The 17324-nt window shown below is 43.2% G+C and overlaps 1 protein-coding gene across 2 annotated transcripts in view; it reads left to right on the top strand.

Annotated features, from left to right (window-relative positions):
- Positions 1-17324, top strand: part of PTPRD (protein tyrosine phosphatase receptor type D) — a 3982777-nt gene that overhangs the window by 1950522 nt on the left and 2014931 nt on the right. The window lies entirely within an intron of this gene.

Raw genomic sequence — 17324 nt, 5'->3', positions numbered from 1 at the left:
AACATTTTTTCTCCATATCAAAATAGTTGATTTGGATGAACATGCAGCTTGGGTAGAATAAGTGGTAAATGATGGAATATGAAGCCTTTTTTTTATCAAGTTTAAAAGAAACCCCTGTCTATATGTTACTTGCAAAGGAGGCTACAGATACCAGTGATTTCCGACGTTGCAAGAGTGGAAATGGTAGCCAATGACCTTATATTAAGTTTGGTGGGAGGAAAGACACCCACCCATCAAACTTAACTTCTTACCTTATGAGCAAGGCTCCCATTTTAGAAGTGGGTGGAGCAGATAAAAGCTTTGGTAGGCAGCAGTGGAATATCTCAATCTGCCTCTGTTAGTGATCATCAGAAAGCTGCCATGTCAAAGTAGTGCTGCATAATTCTCAGCATGGCAGAGAGTGCAGGCAAGAGGTTGCTGTGTGACAGTGGGCTTTGCCAGATTTCCCTTTCAGAGTGCCCTTTCCTCCATCCTCTGGACTCAGATTTATGGGGTTATTGAAAATTCATTTTGCCTATGTAAGACAGGCTGAAATGCAACTCTCAACACCTGTCAGCATTACTAGATCCAAAAATGAGCACATGGCAGTTCTAATACCTAGTGAATTTTGGAAAATGTAGCTTCAAGTCCTAATCATCTGGTATTTGTGGCATCAGAAGCAGTTTCAAGTGGCATGGAATACAATCAATCAACTGTGCATTGAGGCCAGTCATATCTTTTATGTGCCAAGTTCTCCACCTGAGAGTGGAGTTTCAGCAGTCGTAAACTTACTCTAAACTCATAATGTTCCCAGAAAAAATATAGCTTATTTTAATTTCTAAAAGAAAATTGAAGTATGTAATGTTGCTTTATCCATCATTGTATAAAATCTTGCATTTTTACAAATACTTTATTAGTTTCAGTGTTCTAAGTTATATTTCTATTACTTGTTTGTAATTGTAGTTTTGTATAGTTTTTGGTTTAGATGTATATAATAATATGTTATTTAATCTTAATTATTGTTTTGATTTGTTGGCAGGATTCTTGCCATAGAGTTATTTAAAGTAACTATAAGTCGCGCCCTAAAGTAACTATATATCGCACCCTCGCCATGCACTGCTAATTACCCCAGATATTACCGCACTTATGACAACTTCTATAACGTAATTAAAAATATAAATGAAACACTAGCAGTGAAATTATTGAAGAAAAAACTGTGCATGGTAGGGGTACGAGCTATAGTTACCTTAGGGCACAAGTTAGAGTTACTTGAAATAACTCTATAACTGCTGAAATTTTATGGTTTTGTATAAGTAGAACCTACCTATAATGTCCCTGTAACTTTTATTTTTTCAGTGAAAAAAAAAAAATATATATATATATATATATATATATGTGTGTGTGTGTGTTTTTAATTTATATATATATATTTTTTTTAATTGTAATCCATTAAATGTTTTTTATGTAATGTAATTAATATTAATAGGTGCACTTTTGTTCATTTGATTTTCATCTATTCATCTTATAACTTGAGTGGGACAGACTGTCATACAGTTGAGTGGCATACAGTAGTATACACTAGTGTAGTATAGTGAAGCACGGTGGAGTGGAGTCTCAAAGAATAGAGGTAACTGGAGAGAAGCAGCATAGAGGAGTTGTGTAGAGTGGAGTAGAGTGTGGTAAAGTGCTGTAGAGTAAAGTAGAGTGCTAAAGTAGAGCGCTGTACAGTGGCATTGAGTGGAGTACATTACTACAGAGTGTATTGGTGTAGAGTGGAGTATAGTGTTGTACAGCAGAAGGGACTAGAATGTTATTGAGAGGAGTATTTTATTGTTTTATTGTTTTGTGGAGAATAGTGGAGTTTCGTGCAGTGCAGTTGGGTACAATGGAGTGGTTTAGAATGGAGTAGTGTGCAGTGGAGTGGTAGCAATACACTGAAGTGTCATAAAACATGAGGGGCATAGATTGCAATAGTGTACAGTGTAGTGGTGTGGAGTGGAGTAGAAAGGAGTGGTGTAGAGTGGAGTGGTGTACAATAGATTAGCAGAGAGTCGGATGGCATAAAATGGAGTGACGTAGAGTTTCAGCACAGTTTTGCTGCGCTTGGGGTGAGGGTCTTAGATATAGGAAAGTAGTAGGTGCTATTGCTGCCTGCCTATTACCACTTTATTAAAATGTTAATAGGTAGATACATTTATTTATAATTTTTTATATATACATTTACAGCAGTTTAGAGAGAATGGCACTCAACTGTATGACAGTCTGTCCCACTCCACTCTACCATAATGTATCATACTCTACTTCACTTCACTCCACTTCAGAGTACAATTTAATCCACTCTGTGACTCTTTGCTCTACTCCACTCTATGACACTTTTTACACTCTACAACACACCAGTCCACTTCACTGTAGCACACACCACTCCACTTTACAATACTTTACTCAGATGACACAACACCACTCCACTCTGGTCAGTTCCATGACACTGTACTCTAAAGCACTCTACTGCCCTCTATGCTATGCCAGTCCACTGGACTACACTGCACAACACAGTACCCTACTCTATGGTGATGCAAAACAATCCACTCTATACTGCCTCACTGTACCACACTGTACTCCACTCTAATCAATTCCACTCTAGAAGACTCTGCTACACTCTGTGCTATTATACAACACTGTGCTCCTCTATGTGCCCCTGTACTACACTATAAATCATCTACCCCACTCTGTGCCCCTACTCCTCATGGTAAAACACTCTACTCAACTCTATAAAACTTTTCAAAACTTTCTCACACACCACTCTACTGTACAACACAGAATTCCAATTTATAGCAATTTACTAAACTCAGTTTTGCATGCCCACTCCAGTGCTCTTCATTCCACTGTACTATATAACATGCCGCCTACACTATATAGCAATTCACTCCACTGTATGTTACACCACTCCGCTATACTCCACTCCACTCTACTCTTTTCTAAAATTCCCCACTCTACTCCACTCCACTGCACACCACTTTCTATCAATGCCACTCCACTGTACCCAACTCAGCTGTACTCTACTCCGCTCTTCGCCAGGCCACAATATGCTATTCCACTCTATGGAACTACACTCTATGCCACTCAACTCTGTGTTATTTAACTGTATGGCATTCCACTCTACCCCACTCCACTGTAGGCCAGTCTACTGTATGCTACTCCATTATGCTCCACTCCACTCTTCAACACTATACAACAGTACACTGTATGACACACTCCTCCACTCTACTGTACCACACGCCACTTAATAACACTTCACTTGATGACAGTAAACTGTACACTTTCAAATACATTTTTATTAAAATAAAAATAAATATTGCCATTCTATGAAAAAAACTAAGGATAAACGTGTGTTATACTTAGGAAAGCTGCATTTATTAGTTCTATACAAACAAGAATTATAATTCACAAACATTACACATTTTTTAGTTAAGAAAATGTTCATTATCGCACCACTTCTAACTAATGTAACTTTATTTATTTTTCCTCTACACACCAAACTTAAACTATGCAAAAAGCTACATTTCTAAACTTATACCTTGAGGGGCATATTTATACTTTGTTTGTTCTGGTTCAGAGCAAACTTAACTCCATAATTATATTTTGATGCTAGACCCGTCTAACGTCAAGATATTGGAGTTAAAGTCATTTTTGGAAGCGTGAAACCATCTTGCATCAATGACATGCGTTAGGGGACGTGTGAACCCCTTTCCATGGTCAACACCATGGAAAGAGCCCATAGGTGCCCATCCCAAGCCCAAGGAACACCCCCACCCACACCAGAGGGACACCAGAGAATGGGGAGACACCATCCCAGCTAAGTAGGGTAAGTAGAGGTAAGTACTTTAAAAACAATTAAAGTGCCATTTGGAGCCCGGAAATGGGCCCCCCTACATGGAACTGGGTGCAATGGCTGTGCCCAGGGGACCCTTTTCCCCTGTGCTGGCCATTGGGGTGGTGGGTAGGATTCCTATCTTTTATAACAGGAATCATGTGGTATGGATGGTTTTCCATCAGGAAACGATGCTAGGCTGGTTTAAGGCATTTTATGCCTCTAACAAGCCTAGCATCATTTCCGGTGAAAACCCCCTTCCCCATGCCACCACCCCCACCCAGCTAACATCATTTTACCAGCCGCTAGTCCACCCTTTGCGTCGGCTTGTGGGATTCCATAAATTTGGCACCCGGCCAGCGCTCTGGAATGCTGCAAGCCAGTGCTATACTTTTTCACACAAAACTCCATTTGTGCAGTTTTGCATCAAAAAGTATAAATATGGGCCTTAGTTTTTCATTTATGCAAGCCACACTACATTGACTATAACTCACCTCTCTATCAAGCACTGTATTCTCACAAACTATGGGCCTCATTCTGAACCTGGCGGTCTATGACCGCCAGGGTGGAGGCCGGCTGAAGCACCGCCAACAGGCTGGCGGTGCTTCATTTCTTATTCCGACCGCGGCTGTGAAGCCGCGGTCGCCCAGCCAGGTCCGGCGTTTTTCCGCCGGATTTCCCCCGGCTGGGGGAATCCTCCATGGCGGCGCAGCTTGCAGCGCCGCCATGGGGATTCCGACCCCCTTCCCGCCAGCCTGTTTCTGGCGGTTTTCACCGCCAGAAACAGGATGGCGGGAACGGGTGTCGTGGGGCCCCTGGGGGCCCCTGCAATGCCCATGCCACTGGCATGGGCAGTGCAGGGGCCCCCTAACAGGGCCCCACAAGGATTTTCACTGTCTGCATTGCAGACAGTGAAAATCGCGACGGGTGCAACTGCACCCGTCGCACCCCTGCAACTCCGCCGGCTCCATTCGGAGCCAGCTTCATTGTTGCAGGGCCTTTCCTGCTGGGCCGGCGGGCGATCTTTTGGTGGTCGCCCGCCGGCCCAGCGGGAAAGTCGAAATGACCCCCGCGGTCTTTTGACCGCGGAGCGGTCTTTCGACGGGGTAACTTTGGCGGGCGGCGTCCGCCGCCCGCCAAAGTCAGAATGACCCCCTATGTGTTTTGCAATGTAATGGATATTATTGTAAATGCTATTATTTTAATTGATATACGTGATATAATACAAACAGGTATAAGCAGTGCATTGAGAAAGCATTACCTATACTTTATGTACTGTGACTTCCAAGGTGAATGCACTGGTTATGGAGGTGCATAGGTTGTTATGATTTGGAGGGGGTGAGTAAATAATAAATTAAAGGTATGTTTAGAAATGGAAACTAAATAAGAAATGCTGCTTGTTTTTTCAATTTGAATTAAAAGGCCTTATTTTAACAAAATATTACTGAAACCCCAACCTCCACCCACATACATTGAGGCTTCAAAGAGATTTTTTACATTAAGTTCTGATCTCTTTCAGTTCATTTGTCATCTGTCAATGTACTTTCATGTGGCCAAGTTATGACCTTTGCTTACAGAAATAAAGAGTATTTGCAAGGGAAAAGAAAAAAGAGTAATAGCATACAAGTCAGAGAACATTCAATCAAATAAATATTTTTTGACTTGCATAAAATATGCAACTTAGTTGTGCAAGATGACTTTGGTCTGTGATCAGTCTCTTGGCAAGTTTTGAAATTTGTGACTTTCATACAGTGAATGGAGCTACACTTTTGTAATTGTCAGCCAAGTTTGGTTGCACAAATAATTTCAATGAGGATATTGGAGTCCAATATTGCTTCAGAAAGTTAGCCAATTTTGGACCTGATTTACAGTTTGGTGGATGGGTTACTCCATCACAAATGTGACGGATATCCCATCTGCAGTATTACAATTTCCATAGGATATAGTGGAAGTGTAATACAGCAGACTGGATATCTGTCACATCTGGGACAGAGTAACCCCATCCACCAAACTGTAAATCAGGCCCTTCATTTTCTCATAACCTCAGAGAATGCACCCTGTCTCATTCAAGAATATTTATGATGACTCCCAAAATAAGACCATGTACTCAGATGTAGGTAGAGAATCCTAGTGCTCCTTGTCCTTCTTTTAGGTGTCTTGGAAATGATAATGCTTTTATGGTCATTAACCAAGGACCACATTTTGCTGTCTTCTATAGAAGGCATAAAGCTTTTTGTTCCCAGTGGTTCCTGATCTTTTTCTACAAATTGATTTGAGTATATTACATACTGTGGTGCTTTTATCAGATGGCTCTTTCAACACTGCTTCCAATGTGCCCAGCAATGCTTCTAGGATGGAGAATGGTAAATAGTTGTTGCGCGGTGGTGGACTGAGTTAGCTTTTTCTAAGAAGCCCGACCTTGCAGATCGGTTGCATATCAACTTGATATGTTCTCTGATATTCCTCAATTCCACCATCATTTCAAGTTGCAGTGCTTCATATGGAAATAGGTATTACTATGTAATGGAATTGAGAGGAATTTAGGTGAGAAAAGGAGACTTTAAAGCAGAATAGTTGGCGCTTCAGTGGGAGCACCACTCTTCTCTTGCAGCACTGGGTTCCCTAAAACTAGTTGATCCTTGTGGAGTACCATAGGTTAGGTTATCTATTTAATTTGCCTATGATGGACATTATGTAAAGGTAGTTTCCAGCGATAAGATAATCTAAGTTGATTCTAAAATATCCTGTAATGACCTGTCATTTCCAGTGGTATTTGTGTCTGCAGCATATTGAATGTTTTGTTTCAATACATCATATTTCAGCTTGGCATTCATTATTGTGTCCACTACCACTCGATGATTGCAAAATTCCTCAAACCCTGATTATGCAGATTAGTTTGGTTTGAATATGGAAATTTGTTTTTTGTAATAATTTTTTTTTGTTTCTAATTGCATTATGTATGTGAACCAAAACAATTTTAAATCACCCGCTAATGTGTTTAAGAATTGACCTCTTTGGTCATATCCTTGTTAGGTCTACGTTTTTGTCCGCTCATTTCATCGAAGTGATTATGCTTCTCAATGCATCAATATTTGTAATGTGTACAAAGTAATACAATTTTTTTGCATGCCTAAAAGTTGCCTGATACAGACGGAAACAAATGCCTGCATTTTATTCTGAGCGCATGTCAAATGAGTAGTGAATTAAACTTTAGCCTCATTATTAGCTGACAAAACAAATCTTCTATTTTCTGGATCAGATTTCCTTGGCAAAACATCCCAGGGACCAAGAACTATGAAGTAGAAAGTTTAATTACCCAAAAAGCACTCATTCACACATTCCTGCATGCTCTAATAGTGAAGTGAAGTATGTCACCTTGAAGCTATGTTTTTACAATCCAACATTAAAGTGAGAATGGCCCATATTTATACTTTTTTTGCACCGCATTTGGGTCACTTTTTGACGGAAAAACGGCGCAAACTTACAAAATACAATAATGGCCCATATTTATACTTTTTAGAGGCGCATTTGCATCATTTTTTGATGCAAAAGCGGCGCAACTTACAAAATGCAATTGTATTTTGTAAGTTTGCGCCACATCTGCGTAAAAAAATGACGCAAACGTGGTGCTAAAAAAGTATAAATATGGGCCTATATTTTGTACGTTTGCGCCGCTTTTGCGTCAAAAAGTGACGCAAATGCAGTCAAAAAAAGTATAAATATCGGCCTGTTGTAGAACAAGCTGATCCACAGTTAACATTGTATTAAAAGTATGATCTGTGCCTGCTGCTTAGCAAATGGACTTCTTTTGCCCTGTCTGATTCTACCCATTTACTTTCTTTGAGGTGTGTATGGCTATCCTGACAGGCTCCTCAAAAGGTTACATAAAGGAAGGCACAATCCAATCCACATTCTTTTATCATCCATCTCTACTAAGGCAGTGCCCTGGATACTTGTAGGACCAGAGTAACGCAATGTCTTTCCTATCTAGGAGATAGGTGTTCAGGAGGGCTATGGGCCAGGCAGAACTATGAGGCAGTCATTCATGCATTTGCTAACAGGCCTCTGGGGTTCTCAAGACCATAGTGTGAGCGTGTGAAAGGGTGGACCCTCTTTTAGTGCTGGAACCAATGGGGAAACGGGTGGCAACTCACTCTTGACCACCAAAGAAAACGTTATAGAAAGCGAGGGCAAATGTATGCATATTTGTATTCAGTTTCCATAGAATGGGCAAACTTTATTAGGTCTTAGTGCGCACATAACTTGAGCTGGTGGTTTCCAGTGCTTGGCGCCGGAACTTAATTGTCAGCACCAGCATTTATGACCGTTTGTCACATGGTGGCACTATTGGTTTAATTTAGAGATCAGCACAATCGTTGTTTATTAATTCAATGCATGTTAAAAGGGAGTAATACCTTCCACCCAAGCCATTCATTTATCTTTATGGGCCAGCAGTACTCTGAGTTGTCACAATGAATTTTCACACTTGAAGGAGTGTGATAGTCAGTAGTTGTGTTGGTACTGTCATGGGAAATGGGTGGTGCAAACTGCAGTGGCCCCCCTGATGAGAGCCCTGGAACTTTGTTTGTTTACAAATTGAGCACTGGAAGATAGTTCAAATATTCAAGGTATAGGATTGAACTAGGATCTTTCATCCACCGCCTTTTATTTTCTATCCTGCAACTTTCAAATAGACTTTCAGACTCATGACATAATGCACCTAGAAGAGACAGCATGGGAAAATTAGATCATCTGGAAGACAAATTCTCGGTCAGATTATACATATGTAAGAGCCTCCGAGAACAAGAAGTAACATTAACAATAAGGTACCACTGGATTATATATCCGGCAAATGTCATTAAACACAAATATATATTTTTCCCAAACCACAGTATATTTTCTAAAACTTCAAACAGTTTGAGCTAGGAATAAAAAAAAATCTATCTGCCCAATACCCACTTGTCATTTTCATCAAGTACTTACATGTGCTGTTGTCCTCGTAGGCAGAACCTTATTCAAATGCCCAAGTATCCCACTGAAATGCCATGGATGCCCACCATATGTTAGTTGCAAGTGCCAAATGTCTGGGATATCTGCTGTAAGCAAGGGCGCCCATCAGAAGTCATGGATGACCACTGCAGGCCAAAGGCAAGCAGCATAATGCCTCCAAATATGATGCGCAGAATAGGCTTTTGAAGACCACCGAACATGAGGGTCACCAAAATGTTTAGAATGCCTACTTTTTGCCAGGAAGGGCTACATTCTATATACCATATTGCCTTTCAATCTACAATTCCTATGCTAGCACCACCACAATTCATAGATTATCCATGACCTTCGAATAAGTGTCAGCCACTAGATGCGTGATGGATGCCAGCTTGTGGTTGAATGATCCTAAATCTGGTGTGTTGTGGCCATTAGACACCAGGGTATGGTGAGAGAGGCCAAGAAATGGTTGACATGATGTTTGATGGTTGAGGCCACATACAGACACATTAACATAAATTACAAACAGAGGCACAAAATGGCCCACATTATGAGTTTGGCGGGCAGCAGAGGGCGCCTGCCAAACTCATACTGCCTGTGCCGTCCAAACATCGCCGTTCGTATTTGGAGTTCACCGCAGGGCCAGCGGGGGACCGCTAGACCAGTAGGGAGGAGACTGCTGTGAGGCTGATGGGCTCCCCCGGCGCTATTACAAGGTTTCCAGTGGGCTGACTCAGATTTCTGAGGTTTCCACAGATCAGCCCAGTGGAAACCATGCAGCGGCATTGCCCTAGGCTCCTAAAGGAGGCAAGGCCAATACCATTGAAAAAGGGTGCCTCCAGCAGACGTAGCAGACAGTGCACATTCCAATGCTGATGGGCAGGGGGCCGACGCACTGCCCATGACATGATCATCGCAAGTACAGGTGTCCCCTGTGACCCGCAGCATTTCCTTTCCACCAGCCTTTTCATGGCAGGGACCCTGCCAAGAAAAGGCTGGCAGAAAGGGGACTCCTGATCAGCATGATGGCTCTGAACCGCCACGGTTGACCACAACTCTGACCACCGCTACCCCATCGGGATTCATGTTTCTGGTGGTAACAGCGGTCCTCTGGCAGTCATAATGTGGTAGTTGGACTACCAGGAGTGTGGCAGTCCAAACGTCTCTGCAAGTCTGGTAGTCTGAAGACCCCCAGACTTGTAATAAGGCCCATCATCTGATAGCCAGGTCTGTATCACACTGGGCAATTACCATGCATCTTCTTGGAAGCTGCTAAGTATATGGCCAATGTGCTGAAAGCCCAGCCATGTCAACCCTGATGAAATGTGAGTCAATGACATGAGTGAGGAAACTGCTATGAAGGAATTAACACTGTAGACCTGATTGCCTTGTTGCTCATGCTCAGAAGACTTAAAGATAAGTATAAGACAATCCCTGCATATGGCTGGTTTATCCGGACAACGCTTTACTTGACTGCTTTCATTGTTGGTGCTTTCATAGTACTTTAGCAGTGGCAGCAGTGGGAGCCGACAAAATGCTGCAGCCTGGTGCGCCGGTAATATAGTGGTGGGGAACTTTCTAGTTTTATAATCTGGACCTTCTAAATTACCAGCAGTACTCTACTCAGCAAAAATAAACCTGTTCTTGTTTAACTTTGTGAAACATTTAAAATCAAGGGAAATGATGTGTTGTGTGACAGTTGCTCAGCTGCATAACAGAGGGCTTTCTTGAAAGATGCTTTTTAAAACTTTTGCGAAGTTTATCTGAAAAATCGTATTACTGTTCTCTTAAAGATGTCTGCCCTAGATAATCACATGGACAGTGTGAATCGGCTTAGTGTCAGAGTGGTTCTGTGCGTCTGTTCATGCTTATGTACCGGGTCATTATCAAACCGTAAGGAAATTGAATGTTCAATCTAACTTTAAAGTTTTATCTGAAAACCATGGTGAGTGTGTGTTTTGAATGACACCTAATCCTAATCCATGATGCCTTTCAAACCAAACTCAGAAATCTATAGCAGATACGGGATACGAGATTATAAACATTAAATTAATTATGTATGCACCATTCGAAACACAACATAAAATCTAAGGCCCATATTTATACTTTTTGACGCTAAACTGCGCTAACGCAGTTTAGCGTCAAACAGTTTTGCGCCGTCTAACGCCATTCTGAAGCGCCATGCGGGCGCCGTATTTATGGAATGGCGTTAGACGGCGCAATCAGACCGGCGCTGCCTGGTTTGCGTGGGAAAAAACCACGTAGACCAGACAGCGCCGGCGTAGGGGGAAAATGGCGCATGGGCGTCTTAAAATGGGGCAAGTCAGGTTACGTCGAAAAAATCGTCTTAACCCGACTTGCGCCATTTTTTAACGACGCCCATCCCCCATCAACATGACTCCTATCATTGTAAAGATAGGAGTCATGCCCCCTTGCCCAATGGCCATGGCCAGGGGACTTCTGTCCCCTGGGCATGGTCATTGGGCATAGTGGCATGTAGGGGGGCACAAATCAGGCCCCCCTATGCCACAAAATATTATTTAAAAAAAAAAAAAAAAAACTTACCTGAACTTACCTGAATGTCCCTGGGGTGGGTCCCTCCAGCCTTGGGTGTCCTCCTGGGGTGGGCAAGGGTGGCAGGGGGGGGTCCCTGGGGGCATGGGAGGGCACCTGTGGGCTCATTTTGAGCCCACAGGCCCCTTAACGCCTGCCCTGAGCAGGCGTTAAAAAGTGGCGCAAATGCGCCGTTTTTTGCCACGCCAACTCCCGGGCGTCTCTTTTGCCCGGGAGTATAAATACCACGTAAAGGCCTGGGAGTCATTTTTTAGACGGGAACGCCTCCCTTGCATATCATTAACGCAAGGAAGGGGTTCACGCTAAAAAATGACGCACATTCCGGGAACTTTGGCGCTATTCGCCTCTAACGCCATAGTATAAATATGGCGTTAGTTGGCGTTAGTTTTGCGTCGAAATTGCGTCAAAAAAAACGACGCAATTTCGGCGCAAACGGAGTATAAATATGGCCCTAAGGGTCTGGACAAAGGTCTCTGGTGCCCACTGCCTCCCACCAGGCTGTTCTTAGTGGTTTTACTTTCTTACCATGAAGGACTGACAATTCAGCTCTTTCAACCAGTCTTTTTGTCACTTGAATAATCTTTTATATATCGTTCATGTACTTTTCCGTAAAAAGTAGTTATTCCTTTCATACTGCATCATGCTTCATTCCCTTTTCAAGACAATGGGTCGTAATGTTGTTTGAGAAAACAGATTTAAGATGTTTATGCATACAATAATCTTTGGAGGGTGGTTTGATATGAACAGCAAATTATGGCTACTTTGCTCCAAGCAGCACATCTAATCTAGGCACAGACGAAGAAGCGGGAGCGGAAAGAAAGAAAGGGTCATTTATCCATTAGGCCATCGCACAGACGAACCTGAAAATTTAATTAGTGAAATGTCTCCTATTTCTGTTTCAGATTTATAAGTTATGAAGCATGCTTTTCAGGGGACTAAAGGTTATAAAATAAATGGGCTCTGCCACCATGCAATCACAGTCACTACAGAACATCAAGTAATGTCTGTAAAAGTCTGGATTAGGAGTGCATTATTTTTAAATGAGTTCACAAAAAAGTCTGAGGACTGTCACACTTGTGGTGACAGTCAGACTGCCTCACTCCAGGTGGTTGGACCGCCACATTAGGGCCCTGTTGGTCCAACCGCCGTCCCTGCCAGGAACATGGTTCCCAATGGGCTGATGGCGGTCTGAGTTGTACTCAGCCGCGAGCGTGCTGAACTCAGCGCTGCATGCTGATTACAACTCAGCTTTCTGCCAGCCAACGGTGACCCCGCCATGGAGAGGCTGGCAGAAAGCCAGTGCTGGGTGCCATAGGGGGGTCTCTGCACTGACCATGCCCACAGCATGGGCAGTGCTGGGGCCCCTCTTCCCACCACCAGGAAAAGGCTGGCAGAAAGCTGAGTTGCAAGCAGTATGGCGGTCGCACAACTCAGACCGCCATCAGCCAGTCGGGAACCATGTTCCTGGCGGGGACAAGGGTTCCTTGGCGGTCCGACCACCAGGGTTGTAATGTAGCAGTCAGACTCCCTTGAGTGCGGTGGTCCAACCGTCATTGCGAGGGTGGCAGTCCTCGGACCGCCACACTCATAATCAGGCCCTTATAAGGTCCTGAAAGTAAGAGATATTGAATAGTATTAATCATAAAAAAGGTTATAACAAGACAAACAATTGCCATGTGTGCTCTTCTAAATTTAAAACCAAAATACCTACTTTAATGTCTGCAACTTCCTGAATCCAATAAACCATTTCAACAATAATTACATTCTCAGGGAGCTGAAGTTAATCAGCCAATTTACTTTACCATGTAAAAGCAAAACATTAACTTTTTCTTAGTGGAGATTTGTTTCTACTGAATACAAACACTAGGCAGCAGTGTTAAGCAAAATCATGGCTGAATAGGAGGCAGTTGAGTTGTAGGAAACACGAGCACCACAGACACTTCAGGCAGTCTATGTTATATCCCCTGGGAATATAAGCAATAGGAAGATGTGCATAGTCACAAGATCTTTAATGGATAAAAACCTGTAAAACGAAGAATTGATATAAATGTATTCTTCCATTATTTCAATTCAAGAGCCAGTAACAGGTATTTGACCAGAAGGCAGAGTGCCATATCGTTCTTTTTAATGACAATATCTGGCCATAGCTCATCATTTTTAAAGAGGGAGTAGACCTGCCAACTCACATAGTGACAGCTTGTGTAACCTAATATAGGTACTCTTCACACAGCCACCCTGTGAAGAACCATAATCACATGGGTGGTAGGAAACACCTACATGGAATTGTTTACCACCTTGGAAGAAGAAAGGTTAATGTACTGGAAATCCACTGCCTTGTTGTTTGTCAGTCTCAGGCAGCTTTCACTCTCAGTTTCGCAGCAAGGAAAGTTTGCTGTTGTCTTGGACAGAGTGCAAAGGTTACTAGTCTAGACCCATAATGTGAGAACTCGATCTCCACCCCATAAAGGGATCAAGTTGCATCAGAATTACTTGGTGGAATTGATCAATGAAGTCTCTGCTCCCACTGAATCCTGCATTCCTGCCCTTGTGTACTCGGTGCACATCACTACTCAACCTTGGTTAACATTGTTTACAGTTGCCTATCTTTCTTTAATGCATTGTGGATCTCTTGGGATGACGTCAACACAGCCTTTTTGTGAGACAAATAGTACCATCCAGCCAGGCGGTGCTATGTGCACTCCGGTCCTGATTACGAGTTTGGTGGTCGGACGAGCCGACTGCCAAACCCGCAGGGAGGACAACATTCTCATACCAGGGGCATCCCTCTCCAAGCGTATTACAATGTTCCAGCCGGGATGACGGGTGGGAACATTGTATTATGTGCCCTGCTGGGTTGATCGGCGGGAATAGTGCTACGTCATTGGTCTCGGCTCCTTTAAGGGAGCCAAGGACAATATCGTTGCACACCAGTGCCTGGGCAGTGCAGGTGCCCCCTGTGGCCCCCAGCACTGGCTATTCACCAGCCTTTCCATGGCGGGCCCCCACCATGAAAAGGCTGGCGGAAAGCTGTGTTGTAATCAGTCAGGCAGCGCTGAGCTCAGTGCCACCATGGCTGAGTACAACTCAGACCTCCGTAAGCCCATCGGGAATCATGTGCCTGGCCGGGATGGTAGGCAATCTGTCTGCCAGGGGTGTAATGCAAAAGTCGGACCTCCTGGAGTGGGTGGTCCAACCATCACCTTGTGATCAGGCCCTTGGTCACTTCAACTAATACTTTATTTGGACTACTAGAACCTCACAAACCCACAGTGGACTATTTTGGAAATTGTCACTTGCACTTTCTGACAATACATGCTATTTATAGATTTATAATTACTTTACCACACTGAAATAGAAACAGCAGTGTTAGGTAAAAAAGACAAAGCTTCCTCAAACGGAAATGATATTACACAAAATGCCAACCATATTCCAGCTACATATATTGAAACGTTTTACGTGTATCTTTTCACAATGAAATATTCCAGTATAGTACACATTAATTTTCTCGCACAAACACACAACAGTTGCACAACAACTACACATTTCATCAAACAAACACACAAAATGTTAAAAGCACCCACAGGTAACAATATGTACATGTTTAACAACCGTAACCCTATACATACAATCATGTATATATCATATCGTAATTACATGCACAAAACACACAGAGTAGATAAAATAAACTGCATAACTGCTTGCAATTTTTTTCAGTGACTGTGTAGTAAACAAATGGCCACCTTTGCGCCTTAGTACCTTAACTCCACCATGTGTGCACCGTACTTAAAATATGGCGCACCATGGAGGTAGCTAGGGGACTAGTTAGGGGACTAGCGTCAGAGTTTTTGACGCTAGTCCAGCACTTTGCAGGATTAGCTTTAAAAATTCTGATGCTAATCCTGCAAAGCACCCAGAAGCCCATTGTAAGCTGCTCTGAGCAGACGTTAAAAGTGCCGAAAAAAATGGTGAAAGAAAACTTCTTATATTTCCTTGCTCCATTTTATGGAGGTACGCCCCCTTTGCATACATTATGCCTGACACAGGCATTATGTAGCGGAAAGGGTTACAAAGTGGTACAATGCATGCATTGCGCCACTTTGTAAATATGCTGCAGCATTTTTGGTCTTCTAACGCCACATTATCATCCAAAAATTACCCTAATGTGGCATTAGAATGGCACCAGGGGCTCTTAAATATGTCCCTTAGATACTCACAGGGTATCAGGCAGAGGCCTGCAACAAGATCCTGTCCAGGTCAAGTTGCCACAGGCCAGGTGCACCCTTGCAGGAAAGACCTCTTGTAGATTCTTGTGTCCCTGTGGCTTTAACAGGAAGTCAGCCTTATGACCAATTGAATCAACTTCTTTGCCCTGTGTACAAAAGGGAGCAGGCCAGTCCTTTAGAGCTCTTCTAAGGACCCAAACAGCAGACCCAGTTCTTCTCTGTCCTTCCTCAGGTTGAGGAGTGTTCTGATGTAGGTGAGTTCAAATGCCACATTTATGTATGGCACAAGTTAAGAAGTAGGAATGACTCCTTTGCATACCCTGACCAATGGAGTAAACATTCCTGGGGTACCCCTATCCACTTTGGGAATTTTCAAGATAGCAGAAGTCTTCAACCACACTTCACATCTTTTTCCACACCCATTTAAATGCTTATTACTAAGCTAGCAGAAGTGGGAGATCAAATGAACATTTAGACTCCTGCAACTTCAGGCAGGGAAAACGTAACTTTTTACAAGTGACTTTTTCCTAATATTCATTTAAAATTCAGCTTCACCTTGAATTGGATTTTAATAACTTTTAAAAATAGTGATTTAACTATTTTCTAGTTAGCCCTATTTCCAAAATACAGTATTAGGATATTTAATCTGTACTCTGGTCTTCTACATAGGACAGCAAGGCCTGCCACAGTGAAACTAGCTTTTGGGTGCTACTCATATGCTAACATTAAGGGCCATATTTATACTCCGTTTGCGCCGAAATTGCGTCGTTTTTTTTGACGCAATTTCGACGCAAAACTAACGCCAACTAACGCCATATTTATACTATGGCGTTAGAGGCGAATAGCGCCAAAGTTCCCGGAATGTGCGTCATTTTTTAGCGTGAACCCCTTCCTTGCGTTAATGATATGCAAGGGAGGCGTTCCCGTCTAAAAAATGACTCCCAGGCCTTTACGTGGTATTTATACTCCCGGGCAAAAGAGACGCCCGGGAGTTGGCGTGGCAAAAAACGGCGCATTTGCGCCACTTTTTAACGCCTGCTCAGGGCAGGCGTTAAGGGGCCTGTGGGCTCAAAATGAGCCCACAGGTGCCCTCCCATGCCCCCAGGGACCCCCCCTGCCACCCTTGCCCACCCCAGGAGGACACCCAAGGCTGGAGGGACCCACCCCAGGGACATTCAGGTAAGTTCAGGTAAGTTTTTTTTTTTTTTTTTTTAATAATATTTTGTGGCATAGGGGGGCCTGATTTGTGCCCCCCTACATGCCACTATGCCCAATGACCATGCCCAGGGGACAGAAGTCCCCTGGGCATGGCCATTGGGCAAGGGGGCATGACTCCTATCTTTACAATGATAGGAGTCATGTTGATGGGGGATGGGCGTCGTTAAAAAATGGCGCAAGTCGGGTTAAGACGATTTTTTCGACGTAACCTGACTTGCCCCATTTTAAGACGCCCATGCGCCATTTTCCCCCTACGCCGGCGCTGTCTGGTCTACGTGTTTTTTTCCCACGCAAACCAGGCAGCGCCGGTCTGATTGCGCCGTCTAACGCCATTCCATAAATACGGCGCCCGCATGGCGCTTCAGAATGGCGTTAGACGGCGCAAAACTTTTTGACGCTAAACTGCGTTAGCGCAGTTTAGCGTCAAAAAGTATAAATATGGGCCTAAGTTCCTTCATATTCTATTTTTCAATACC

The sequence above is a fragment of the Pleurodeles waltl genome, chromosome 1_1 (genome assembly GCF_031143425.1).
Source record: "Pleurodeles waltl isolate 20211129_DDA chromosome 1_1, aPleWal1.hap1.20221129, whole genome shotgun sequence".
Classification (NCBI taxonomy): domain Eukaryota; kingdom Metazoa; phylum Chordata; class Amphibia; order Caudata; family Salamandridae; genus Pleurodeles; species Pleurodeles waltl.
The sequence above is the reverse complement of the archived record's forward strand: the minus strand, read 5'-3'. Positions and strand labels throughout refer to the sequence as shown.